We start from the raw sequence: 13,801 nt of genomic DNA, 5'->3' as shown, positions 1-13,801 counted from the left end.
TGAGCACAACTACAGTAACCGAGTGCTCACCACGTGTTCCCAAGTGGCTAATAAACAGAGCCGACTGGGAACAGTTTTATACTATCGCTCGTCTAGGTTGGAATGACATCTTTACTTTGAACATTGATGTTGCTGTGAACTACTTCACAGCGTTTTTGATTGATGCTGCAACAAAATGCATCCCACAAACAAATGGACACCCTGGAAAACGACGTGTGCCATGGTGGAACTCTGAATGCCGAAACGCGCGCAAACAGCAAAACAGAGCTTGGAGGCTGCTTCGGAACTCACCGACAGCCGAAAATCTTGAAACCTTCAAGAAAATGAAGTCTCAACGCAGGAGAACGCGTCGGCAGGCCAGAAGAGAAAGCTGGCAGAAGTTTTTATTAGGGATTAATTCATACACACAGGAGGCTAAATCTCTGGAACATGGTCGGTAGGATAGCAGGAAAACAAGTACACACACTTCCACTCGTAAACACTCAGGGTGATACCTTGGAAGATCAGGCAAACTTCCTCGGTGCACACTTCGAACAGGTATCCAGCTCGTCCCACTATACTGACACTTTCCAAAAATACAGAACAAGAATAGAAAAGCAGAAACTCGAACAGATATCCACTAGATACGAGGCATATAACCAAGCTTTCAGTCTAGCTGAGCTCTAAACATCTCTAAACTCCTGCAGTACTTTTGCCCCAGGTTCTGACCGTGTGATGTATGAAATGTTAAGAAACCTACCAAACGAAACCCGAAAAACCTTACTTTGTTTGTACAATGCTATTTGGTTTTCTGGCACTATTCCTACCTCCTGGAAAGAGGCTATTGTTATTCCCATTTTGAAAGAGGGCAAGGACCCTTCTTTAGCTTCAAGTTACAGGCCTATTGCACTTACAAGCTGCTTGTCCAAAGTCTTCGAAAAAATGATAAACTGCCGACTTGTACACTTTCTTGAAACAAACAATTTGCTCGACCCATTTCAGTGCGGGTTTCGAGAGAGTAGATCCACGACAGACCACCTTGTTCGTATCGAGGCACAGATCAGAGACGCCTTCGTCCATAAACAATATTTTCTCTCTGTGTTCCTCGATATCGAAAAGGCTTATGATACAACATGGCGTTTTGGAATTCTAAGAGACCTATCCCATCTTGGCGTGCGCGGAAGAATGTTTCACATAATCAAAAGTTACCTGTCAAACCGGACATTCCGTGTCCGAGTTGGCACGGTTCTTTCCCAAACATTTTTCCAGGAAACAGGCGTGCCACAAGGTGGTGTACTTAGCTGCACACTGTTTCTCATAAAAATGAATTCCTTGCCCTTGACCATCCCTCGCAATATGTTTTATTGTACATATGTCGATGACGTCCAGCTTGGCTTTAGGTCTTGCAATCTGGCAATGTGTGAGCGGCAGGTTCAGTTAGGTTTAAACAAGCTCTCCAAATGGGCAGAGGAAAACGGATTCCGACTGAACCCACAAAAAAGCACATGTGTCCTGTTCTCCAGAAAGAGAGGCATGCACTCAGAACCCAGCATTGAACTGAACGGTCAACGTCTGTCTGTTAGTACGGAGCATAAATTCTTAGGATTAATCTTGGACAACAAGTTGACCTTCGTACCGCCCATCAAGTATCTAAAAACAAAATGTTTAAAAGCCATGAATATTTAAAAATGTTGTCACGTACTAGGTGGGGTAGTGACAGGCAATGTCTCATGAACCTATATAGAAGCCTTATTCGCACCCGCTTAGATTATGGGGCCATTGTTTATCAGTCTGCGACTCAAAGTGCTTTGAAGATGCTGGATCCCGTGCACCATTCGGGCATCCGCCTTTCTACGGGTGCTTTTCGCACCAGCCCCGTAGAAAGCCTTTACGTGGAGTCAAATGAGTGGTCGCTTCATCTGCAAAGAACCTACATGTCCTTTGTATATTTCCTTAAGGTGAAAGCAGACAAGAGGCATCCCTCATACTCTACTATTAATGACTTGTCGAGCTCCATTCTTTTTCAAAACAGGCCTTCAATGAGGCAGACCTTCTCAGTTCGCCTGAAGGGTCTAGCTGAGGACACTGGAGTGTCACTCGAACACAGTTTAATGGCTCCTGTAGCATACCCGCCACCGTGGCAATGGCAGACTATAGACTGCAATGTGTCTTTTCTAGAAGTTACAAAACATGCGCCTATTGCCCATATTCGAACATACTTCCTGGAACTTCAACACAAATACACACGTCCTGAGTTCTTTACAGATGCCTCCAAGTCTAACTCCTCTGTGTCCTACGCTGCTGTCGGCCCATCCTTTTCGGATGCTGGCCCTCTACATCCAGGCACAAGTATCTTCACAGCGGAAGCCTACGCGATACTTGTGGCGGCTAAACACATCAAGCAATTACAAATACAAAAAGCAGTAATTATACAGACTCCCTCAGTGTAGTAACGGCTCTGCACACTCTTAAAAACACATAAACCCAGTCCTTGTCTCACTTTACTCCATTTTATGCACACTATACACACTCAAACAACATGTTGTAGTGTGCTGGGTGCCAGGGCACCGTGAGATTCAAGGCAACGTGAGGGCGGATCAGCTCGCTGCACCCGTCCACAAAAGCACTGCCCCTACACCCATATCGATCCCGGCCGTTGACCTTAAGCCGTCTCTCAAACGAAACCTCAGAGTACACTGGCAGAGCAAGTGGGATACACACACACAAAACAAACTACACGTTATTAAGCCACACCTTGGTCATTGGCTGCCCGTATCGAAATCGCGTCATACAGAGGTAATACTAACGAGACTCAGGATAGGACACACAAACACGACACACACACACCTTTTGTCCGGTGGTGATCCACCATTGTGTGACAGATGTGGTGAAGTATTGACAGTCCTTCACATTTTAATTGAGTGCAAACAATTGGACACTGTAAGAAAACAACACTTTCCATCACCCTACCGACAACATATACCTTTACACCCTGCAATGTTCGTCGGTAGGGAACCGCTTTTTAGTCACAAATCATTGTTAGCGTTTTTTAAAGAAATTCATAGTTTTCATATCATATACCCGGGCATCCCGTAGCATGACCTCTCCAGAGAGGTTTTTGCTGCGGTGGTTACACAAGAAAGCACTTGCCTCACGGCCCTTGGACGCAAGAGTATGAACGAGTGAGGCACTTGTGCTAATGCCATACATATCCACCATCGTCTTTTATTATCACCAACTTTTGTCATCTATTCACACCACAGACACCTTTCACAACATGGTCATGATTTTATTACTTGTATGTTTTTACCCGCCTTACCGCGAGGAATTTATGGCCCTTATACAGCCGCTTATCACAATCATTGTCCATGTTTTTAGTAAGATGAACTGGCGCTCTTTGGCCGTGAAATGGCCCTTGCGCCATAAAACATCGAACATCATCATCATCATCAGAATTTCTCGTTGCGTGCGAAGTGCCGAAATGTCCTCCCGGGAGATGTTGTCCGTGACCCAGCCTGTATTGCTTCAAAGCAAACGGTCCACCTATTCGTTTCTGTCAGCCCTCGAGTGTTCCGGGCACCACGTCACATCATGATTCATTGTGAGAGTCGTCCCTAGTGTGTGTATGACGCAGTCTGATAAGATCACGCCAAGGAAAAGACGGGAGGCGTCCTGTGAGTCTGTCAGAATGAATGTTGATTTGCCCTTGACCTCCGCAGCACGTATGACCAAAGCTATGGCCATGGCTTCGGCCGTTGCATTGATCTTGCGAGAATTTACACTGCAGTGGTTGTTCGCCGTTGCTTAGTCGCAACTGCAGCGAAAGCCGGGGTAATATTTGCATTTCGATGGTAGGGACTCGCGTCTAATAAAACATAATAGGATCGTCCCGCAGTTTTTGCAAGTTGGCCGCGCTGGCGCGTATCTGGGTCGAGTGATGTACTGGGTGCATGTGACGAGGACCGGTGCCACGTGCATTTTCTCTCAGATTTCAGATGGCAGTAAAGTGGTCTTATCTCCACAGAACTGTAGCGAGAGAGGGTAGTGTAGTTTCTGTAAGACTGAACAGCCCTGATCAGTCCTGCTAAGTCGCACACGCTGAGCCATTAGCGTAGTCGCTGCGTATTCCTCGTACAAATTTGTCATGCCCAATTTATGCAAATGGGGCGTGCTTGTGTTCTCAGGCAGGTCAGTGATGCCTTACAGGCAATTCTGATTAGTTTGTCTACTTCTTCGATTTCATGACGCCGCGTAGTCTGGAAATGCAGGGCATATGTATTCGTAATGCGGCTAATGACAAAAGTGTGTACTAGTTGCATGTTGTCTGCTGCAGTCGAGGCTACCATCGAGGCTACGGGCAACTCTGCGAATAAGCCCCGTGACGCTCCGGACCATGCAACTGAGAGTAGAAAGCGTTGTGTTTACGCAGCCCGTTCTCTGTTGTGCATTCCAAGTACGCGCATTTGGGATACCCGCTTAATGGGCTCTACCTCCAAGGTAAGCCGCAGCTTTCGAGCCCTGGCTGCGTGACTATGTCTGGGTCTGATGTGGAGATACGCCGATTTGTCTGCAGCACGTTTCATACCTGCTTGCTAGCTGTAACTTGCAATAGTGTTGATTACTCGTTGAAGTATATCTTCTCGGTGTCCGTATGATTCTTTAGATGCCCATAGAATAATGTCATCCACATATATAGCGAACCCAATGTCTTGAACCTTCTGCAAGTCCAGTGCCAATTTACGTAGCCCGTGAATGAAGAGCATTGGTGACGTTATAGATCCTTGAGGCGTGTCTTTATCCGGCATACAATACGGGGCAAGGCGCGTTGAGCCGAGTTCTATTTGTGCCATGTAGTCGGTAAAAAAATCTTGAACACAGTGAGAAATCCTATTCCCACAACCGACGTCCCTTATTGTCTCTAGTATTGCAGAGTCGGAGATGTTATTGAAGGCGTTTTGGACGATGAGTGCAAGTACGATTGTGTCCATACATCCTGGGGGAGAGTCGAGAACATCATATTTAGCTAGAAGTAATACATCCTGTGCACAGATTTCTTTGCGGAAGCCGAACACACAGTCGGGAAGGTGGTTGCTGACGATTCAAGTCGGGTTAGTGTTATGTGCTCGAAAACCTTGCCCATGCTCCACGTGAGCGTTATAGATCTCGAATGATCGAACTCACGTCTCTTTCCTGGTTTCGGTATGGCCCCGATATTGGCAGCTTTCCATTCAGATGACAGTCTTCCACCAGCTTTCTAGACTGTATCATTGAAATTCAACTGAGTGTTTCAGTGCTGTGTCACTGAGGTTGCTGTGTCACTGAGCTTTCGTGGCTTTATCCTATTCATGTGCTGTGTTCCTCGTGAAAGTCTGGGCTGCAGCGTAGAGCTCGGGAAATGTAATCGGGGCACCCAAGCTCGCGTTCTCTTCTCCCTGATATTCTTGCGCAACGGGTGAGGTTTATTGCTACTCCCCGGTGGAGATGTTTTGGATGTGTTTCGTAAGTTCTTCCTCTGAACCTTGGTATTCACAGATGAATCGTCACACGATGTTTGCTTTCGTCGTGTGTGTGCTACTTGGCTGTAACATGCAGCGAATAATGCCCAAAGTTTTTTTGTGCTTAAAGTTCCTCTGAGAGAGTCGCAGAAACTGCGCCGGTTTTCGGTATTGAGCGAGAAAGAAAAAACTTTCAGTAGTGTCCCCGCTGGGATTAAAGGTGGCCGGGGCCGAGAAACGGGCCTCTCTGCAACCCCCTTCCTCAGGGGGCGGCCAGGCCTTGAATCTTTGCAGCGTCCTTGGCCAGCCGCACAGCCCAGATCTAGTCCTCCCGCCACGTGCTTAGCAGCAAAGCCTCCCACTGCTAGGCCGTGGTCATTGTGAATGTAGGGTTTCGTGCTGTGTTTATTTGATGGAGTAGCTGCGGGACTGGCCAATATAATATAGCCGAGCTCTGCGTTAAGTGCACCGTGCGTTTTGCATTGGGGTGTGTGAACACTAGGGTAGATACGGCTCTACAGTGACGGACAGGGGAAAGTGCTTGTCCGCAATACACGCCATGTAGTGGATTGCTGCTTTCTGAGGCACTTGTCTGGTGCAGGGTATTTAAGTCGGACTTTGCGATAATACATTATTTCTCAAAAGGTAACCATTTTTAGCTTTTTCGCATATGTGTTAGCCATTGCTGCCAGCAGAGCTATTCGGCGTCTGAGTTGGCGATTGTGCCACTGCCGTTTTGAGCACTTCGTGGGACTTTTACGAGTGTTCCAGCGGTGAAAAAATGGCTGTGTATTGCCGGTATTTTCGGTGTGGTGTGGATCTCCTTTGTTGTGGCAGTGTGAATTTCCCAGAGCAACGTTATGCAACTCTGTGCGGTAGCTGGTGAAGAGAAGGCGACTAGTAGTTGGTGTGCTTTGAGCTTCAGCCAATCTGTGAGCCGGGCTACTTCCAGAGGTTGTCGAGCCTTGGCAGCGTTTAGAGATACAAATAAGATGTTTTTATCACTACATAGTGTCTCCTCTTCGTTACACCAAGTTACACCCTTCTCACTGTTGGCAAACGTAAGGTGAAGCATAGTGTTCTACGCAACGCTGTTTCCCATTCCACTAGGAAATCCTAGCTGGCTGATGAGCAAGAGTTTGTGAGACTGGGTCACGCTTAGTAGCTTGAAACTCTTGATCTTGTCTCGGTTATACCCCCCTTGAGAATTCCAGGCATTTGAGTCCCCGGGGATAGATTAAGTGGCCTTTTGATGAGAGCAAGGCAGATTATTTACTTAGAATTACAGAGAAGCCGGTTGTACGATCTTTAGGAGGACTAGTCTATTAGTTATGAGGCTTTTCGAGCGCCCCTTTTTTACTTAGCATATTGTGACTATTCGCTGCGAATTTCAACACGAGATGCCTTGGTGACAGTGGCGGCTAGGGCTTTCAGGCCAATGTTGCCACTTCTGGGAAGCTCGGCTCGCTGTAAAAGTGGTAATTCTGAATGGCCATTCTATAATTCCCGACCACCTGAAGGCAAATGAGGTCAGGTGGGTCGAGCACCGCATTGATGTATTAAGTTAGTGCAGCATGTTTGTTATGAAGTGATCGACAGTTCCACTGCCAAACTATTACATTCTCTTGATGTCGAGCTGTTGGCCTAGCCAGAGTACGGACTCTCAAAAGGTCCTTCTGTGTATGTGGTTATTATAACGATTGGATTCCTGCCATCCGTACTAGAGCTGTTGCGCCGTTTTCTCCTTTTCATGACAACTTTCAAAGAGTGCTCAACATTTCTTCAGAGATATTGAAGCTCAATAAAGAATAATTGCATTTGCTCACACAATTGAGTTACTTTTCTTTCCAGCTGTTGGGTGGTGGGTGGAGGTGGCAGCGAAGTAGGCTTGGTTCGCGGCAGTGTTTGTGGTGTGCGGCCTCTGTGTAAGGTGGCTATGCGTGCGTGTTTGCCTTCTGTGTTCTTCCCTGCGCATTTGTTCCTGTCACCTGGCGTTTAACCACGTCTAGTTTTTTATTCTGTTCAATCTTGCACTTAGTTTTCTGCTTACCGTTAATACTTTCATGTACTCCTCATTTTGTGTGATAGGTTTAGTCGTGGAGGACGCGGCTCCTGCCGAGCTTGCCTCGAGTAATGGCGTTGCCGGAGTGGTTTCTCGTGTGGTGGTGGTAATGTCCGTTCTGGTTGAGTGCCCTCTCGTGGGCGAGAGTGGGTTCTATTTCGGCGGGTTGCCTCTTACTTCGACCAGGCGCTTCTTTGCCAAGGGGTTTACAGTCTTGTCTTTCCTGGTGGATCGCGCATTTGGCTGTTCTTGCCTTCGGTGAATTCCAACTCCTCATCTTCAGTAGAGATGCAGCATGGGTACTCTGTAGCATTTTAGGCCTTGTCGACGCATTGTCTATCTTGAGGTGGTCTCGGTCGTTTAAGGCGTCGTTGGCGGCTCCGATCCCCGCTGATCTTTTCACCGCCACATGAAGCACACTTTAGTTCACATGGATGCCCATCTGCTGGGTCTCAGAGTCCGTAAGTGTGGCACAGTTTCAAGTCTGGTTGGGGACAGACGTCCGTTCGATGTCCCTTTGCTTGGCATGTTTTGCACACCTGCACGGTAGTGCAGTAAGGTTGACATAGCAGCTCACCACCGTTGTAGCAAACCATTCGCAATAGCGACGAGCCACTGAAAGTAAGGGCCGCATTCCTTGTGTACGTGTGCTGTGAGTACGTGTGCTGTGAGGCAACTGATTTGGCTGGTCCTTTGCGCAACGTCCTGACTCGACGCCGAGAGTATGGTGATATTAGAAGCTGGATTTATACATAAAAAACTTGCTCACTTAGGATTTTGTAGTTACAGGCTGTGACGATGGCTCCGGCCAGGGTTGTGTGTTGTTAGTTTTCAAAGGCAGTCCCTAGTGGGGTCGCAAAACAATCTTGAAGCTCTCTTTGGAAAGTAAAGAAAGTATTGGTGTCTGTCTTCATCGTTGATGTTACCAGCGATGTCCGAATTGCAGGATCGAGGCAAGGTTCGTTATAAAAGGAAACTATGTTATATCAAAGATACAAGTGAATCCGCGGTCGTTGATGTAGAAAAAAACGCGGTTCGGTGCGAGCTTGCTCGAATGCGTCCTATGCCATCGTGTCTTGGCTCGCTCTCCCTCTCTCTAGTGATGCGTTGTCATCCGTTTCCGGCTCGCAAGAACACTCTCGTTCTTTTTTGTGTTCGTTGAATTAACGCCACATGGCCACAGCGCCACGAGGATGCGTCGTCTGGGCTAGTGCGGTGTTTTTTGTGCAAACGCCGAGATGCTGCTGGTGAACTTAGCTGTGTGAGGTCGAGTGCTGCTGACACGGCCCTCCCGAAAATTGCACCTGTTCTCAGGGGCACATGTCATTCGCTTGCGATGGTTTCGTGACTTGTGCAAAATCTATTTATCTCTGACAGGAAGAATCTTCACTGCATGATGAGGTACTTCTTGAACCGATGGAAAACCTATAAGTGATGGCTTCTTCGCACGAACGGGCGCGGATTTATGGACGCTATCCACGCCTTTTTCAGTTGAGCTAGGCAACGTAGTTTTGTCAGCTGATGGTCGCTTTCTCTTTCAATTAGTCTTCTGTACTTTTTTGGTAAGCGTTCTTTGTGGTCTGTCGTGAAGTCGTCTTTTCGCAGTAGTTGTATCAGTTGGCGTCGTCGTGCCGTGCTGCCTTGGGGGCAAGACAGTTCTCCTGATCCCTTGGCCATGCGCAGCCTTAACGGGAGAAGTCAGTGGCGACTGCTTTCAATTAGAGACGCTATCAGAGAACTTTACGTCCACTGAGACGCAATCCTGACTGTCCATTTCGATCATGGACGTTTCGCTGTCATCGATGCATCATGACAGCATGACATAGGCATTCAATCGTCGCCAACCCACGCCAGGAGCCACGCTGTTATTTGCCTTTTAGCTGCGGGACTCACGGTGAGAGAGAGCGCGGAAAAGTTTATTATATTTATATACAGGGATTATGTGGCTGGTGGCCCGGTGCGAGCCACCCCTACAAACACTAGGTGGGCTCTTCAATACAGAAGCCCATTGGCGTCCAAAGTGACTCGGTCTCGGTTGACAAGGGTTTTCTGACCCGCCAGGTCAGAGCAGCCGAGCAAGGCCACCTCCCAGTTCTCCCGAATAGGGTTCAGTTTTTGGGGTGAGGCGAGAGGTTAACTAGCTATCCCAAACCATGCGGAAGATGTTCAAAGACTTCCCCACACAGTGCAGGCATTTTCCTGTACAGTCAGAATCGAAATAAATAAAACTGCCAGGCACAGCAGGGTTTTGATCTAAAGGTGGAGGGGTAAATGCTCCTCCACCTTTATAAGGTGCTTACGGCGTTTAGGATAAATTGAATTGCCGAATCTATAGAATTCAGTAATTTCTCAAATTGGTAAGGTCAGATTGGGTTCGAAATCCATTTCAGAACGGTCTGAAATCGTTACCCGGAGAGCGAGTGCGCGGGCGGCGGCATCAGCCGTTTCATTGCCAACGAGGCCCATGTTTTTCGGTGTGGATATTGTTAAACGTGCAAGCTCAGTTGACCAGAGATGAAGGCTAACTAAACGTCTTTGTATAAACTTTCCATGATTTGCAGTATTTATGTTAGTATGCGCACCAGTGAAGTGTAGGTTGTGTTTTTCTGTGTGTATTCTGTTATAGGTGCAAGCTCAGTTGAACAGAGATGAAGGCTGACTAAAAGGATCTGTGTAAATTTTCCGTGAATCGCAGTACACTTGTTAGTATGCGCATCAGTGTACTGTAGGATTTTTTGTCTGTGTGTATAAGGTTACACGTGCAAGCTCAGTTGAACATTGGTAAAGGCTGATTAAAAGGCTCCGTATAAACCTTTTGTAATTTGCAGTATACTTCTTACTATGTGTATCTGTGTAGTGTAGGTTTTTGTTTCTGTCTCTGTATTATGTTATAATTGCAAACTCCATTAAACAGAGATGAAGACTCATCAAAAGCATCTGTATAAACCTTCTGCTATTTGTAGATACTTGTTGTATGCACATCAGTGTACTGTAGCTTTTTTGTTTCTCTGTTTGTATTATGTTATACGTGCAAGCTCAGTTGAACATAGATTGTTAGATTTTTATGTGGTGTTTAACATCCCAATACCACTCAACCCAAAATCGTCATAAACCTGCAGTATACTTCTTACTATGTGTATCTGTGTAGTGTAGGTTTTTGTTTCTGTCTCTGTATTATGTTATAATTGCAAACTCCATTAAACAGAGATGAAGACTCACCAAAAGCATCTGTATAAACCTTCTGCTATTTGTAGCATACTTGTTGTATGCACATCAGCGTACTGTAGCTTTTTTGTTTCTCTGTATGTATTATGCTATACGTGCAAGCTCAGTTGAACATAGATTGTTAGATTTTTATGTGGTGTTTAACATCCCAATACCACTCAACCCAAAATCGTCATAAACCTACTACCTAAAAGTATGAACTCCACCACGAATGCTGAACTCAGACATCACAGAGCAACAGTGCTGCTCAAGACATATGGGACTAGTGAAAGGTCTGCTTGTAGATTCGAGCGCGTACTCCATGAAGAGAGCGCATGTTGCGGTGACTGTAGACGGAACTGGAAACTGCGTTAATGCCTGTACTGTTTTACAACATAAATTGAAGAAGCTGAAGGGGTGGCTATCGCCATGGCTCTTTCATTCATAAAAAAGCTTAATTCTGAGACGCGGCGCACAGGTCGCGATTAGAAATTTCGCGTTCGAACGCATGTCGCAAAGTTCTCTGAAAATTCTGTGACGGTCCAGGAACTGATGGGTTCGGAGGAACGTAACTATATTGTAACGGGGTAGTGACGTGCCCGAAGACAGGAGACATCGTGCTGGGATTTAACTGTTTATTTGGGTGAACCTGTGCCCGGTAAACGGAAAGCCCAATTACAGCAGCAGTCTTGCACAGATAGCAGTCTTGGACTGATAGCGGCGAATGGAGCGTCGGCCGTCGATCAACTACTGACAAGCGGCGAAGTGCGTCGGCATTTATACTCTTGCCGTCGAATGTTCTAGCGTTATCGCTGGCGGTGGCGTAGGTTCCAGAATAATCTGTACCGTTCGCAAAGTGGGCGTGATCTTTTCGAAATGATCTACTACAGTGCGGAAGCTTCTCGAAAACTGCAGGCGCGGTTTGCGCTGAGAATCGTGTAGTGTTTTGGGACGATAACAAAACTTGGGAAATGGAATGTGGCATTGCCCCTTTCTGAAAAAGGCATCGTCCCAATGCTTTAACTAATGATGAAGGTAGAACAATAATGCAAGAAAGTACAATGAATAAATTACGATACAACAATAATGCAAAAACACTGTTTCAGTTTGTTAACGCGCATGAAACGGCTTGATCCGCGCGACATGGACGACTTCAGGTCGTGATCGGCGTCGTTGAGAGTTCGTGATGCCGTCGGGGACAACCTCGTAATCAAGTGGGCCGAGACGTCTAACCACCCTGTACGGTCCGAAGTACCGTTGCAGAAGCTTTTCACTTAGTCCACGTCGGCGTATCAGCGTCCACACCCAAACACGTTCACCAGGCTGGTATTACACGAAGCGTCGTCGAAGATTGTAACGGCGGCTGTCGGTCGTCTGTCGATTTTTTATACGCAGATGCGCGAGTTGTCGGGCTTCTTCGGCGCGTTGAAGGTACTCACTCACATCGAGGTTTTCTTCATCGGTGACGTTTGGTAACATGGCATTGAGCATCGTTGCCGGGCTCCTTTCGTAGACCAAAGTGTATGGAGATATCTGCGTCGTCTCCTGCACCGCCGTGTTGTATGCGAAGGTCACGTACGGAAGAATGGCGTCCCACGTCTTGTGTTCGACATCGACGTACATTGACAGCATGTCGGCTGTTGTAGGCCCGTGCGCTCAGATTTGGGTGCAGGTTAAAGAACCCCAGGTGGTCGAAATTTCCGGAGCCCTCCACTACGGCGTCTCACATAATCATATCGTGGTTTTGGGACGTTAAACCCCACAAATCAATCAATGACAGCATGTCGGCGATCGTCTTGTTAAGCCGCTCGGTGAGGCCGTTGGTCTGTGGGTGGTACGCTGTCGTCGGGCGGTGGTTTGTCTGGCTGTATGCCAAGATTGCTTGAGTTAAGTCGGCAGTAAAGGCCGTTCCTCTGTCGGTGATAAGGACCTCCGGGGCACCGTGACGTAGGACGCTATTTTCGATGAAGAACTTAGCTACCTCGGATGCACTGCCTTTTGGCAGGGCTTTTGTCTCGGCGTAGCGGGTGAGGTAGTCGGTAGCTACCACGATCCACTTGTTTCCGAAAGCCGACTTCGGGAACGGCCCCAGTAGGTCCATACCAATCTGCTGGAAAGGTCGGCAAGGTGGTTCAATTCGCTGCAGAAGTCCCGCTGGCTTTGTCGGCGGTATTTTGAGTCGCTGACAGTCCCGGCATGTCCTCACATAACGAGTGACGTCGGTGGTAAGACGTGGCCAGTAGTACCTTTCTTGTATCCTCGCGAGCTTGCGAGAAACACCGAGGTGCCCTGCCGTCGGATCGTCATGCAGGGTCTGCAGGAGTTCTGGTCGCAGAGCTGAAGGCACCACAAGGAGGTACTTAGCTCGAAGCGGTGAAAAGTGTTTCTTTTTTAGAAGACCATTTCGTAGAAAGAACGATGCAAGTGCGCGCTTGAATACCTACGGGACTTCGGCGGTCCTGCCTTCGAGGTATTCCATTAGGGCCTTAAGTTCCGGGTCGGCCCACTGTCGTTCAGCAAAGACGTCGGTAGTTATCGTTCCCAAGAAGTAGTCGTCATCCGGGTCGTCGGGTAGTGGTTGGTCGACAGGCACACAAGCGAGACAGTCGGCGTCGGAGTGTTTTTTGCCGGACTTTAAATGACAGTAATGTCATATTCTTGAAGTCTCAGGCTCCATCGTGCGAGGCTATCTGAAGGGTCCTTCAAGGTGGCTACCCAACACAAGGCGTGGTGGTCGCTTACAACTTTGAAGGGCCTGCCATAGAGGAAGGGGCGAAATTTCTACGTAGCCCAGATGATGGCGAGGCACTCCTTTTCTGTTGTGGAATAATTTGCTGCTGCTTTCGATAGCGATCGGCTGGCTTAACTAACAACCCTTTCAAGTTCATCAGCCCTCTGCACAAGAATGGCGCCAAGACCTACGCTGCTTGCGTCAGTGTGTATTTCTGTCTCAGCGAATTCGTCGAGATGGGCAAGTAACGGAGGCGTCTGAAGGCGATTTTTAAGCTCCTGGAAAGCGTGTTCCTGTGGCGTTTCCCACTTGAACTCCACGTCGGCCTTG

The 13,801-nt window shown here is 47.6% G+C and overlaps 1 pseudogene; it reads right to left on the bottom strand.

Moving 5' to 3' along the window:
• LOC142788947 (transient receptor potential cation channel subfamily M member-like 2) overlaps nt 1–13,801 on the bottom strand; it is a 1,303,464-nt pseudogene that overhangs the window by 1,198,245 nt on the left and 91,418 nt on the right.

This window comes from Rhipicephalus microplus, chromosome 2, assembly GCF_043290135.1.
Source record: "Rhipicephalus microplus isolate Deutch F79 chromosome 2, USDA_Rmic, whole genome shotgun sequence".
NCBI lineage: Eukaryota > Metazoa > Arthropoda > Arachnida > Ixodida > Ixodidae > Rhipicephalus > Rhipicephalus microplus.
Note: the sequence above shows the minus strand (reverse complement) of the source record. Positions and strands in the feature narration are given on the sequence as shown.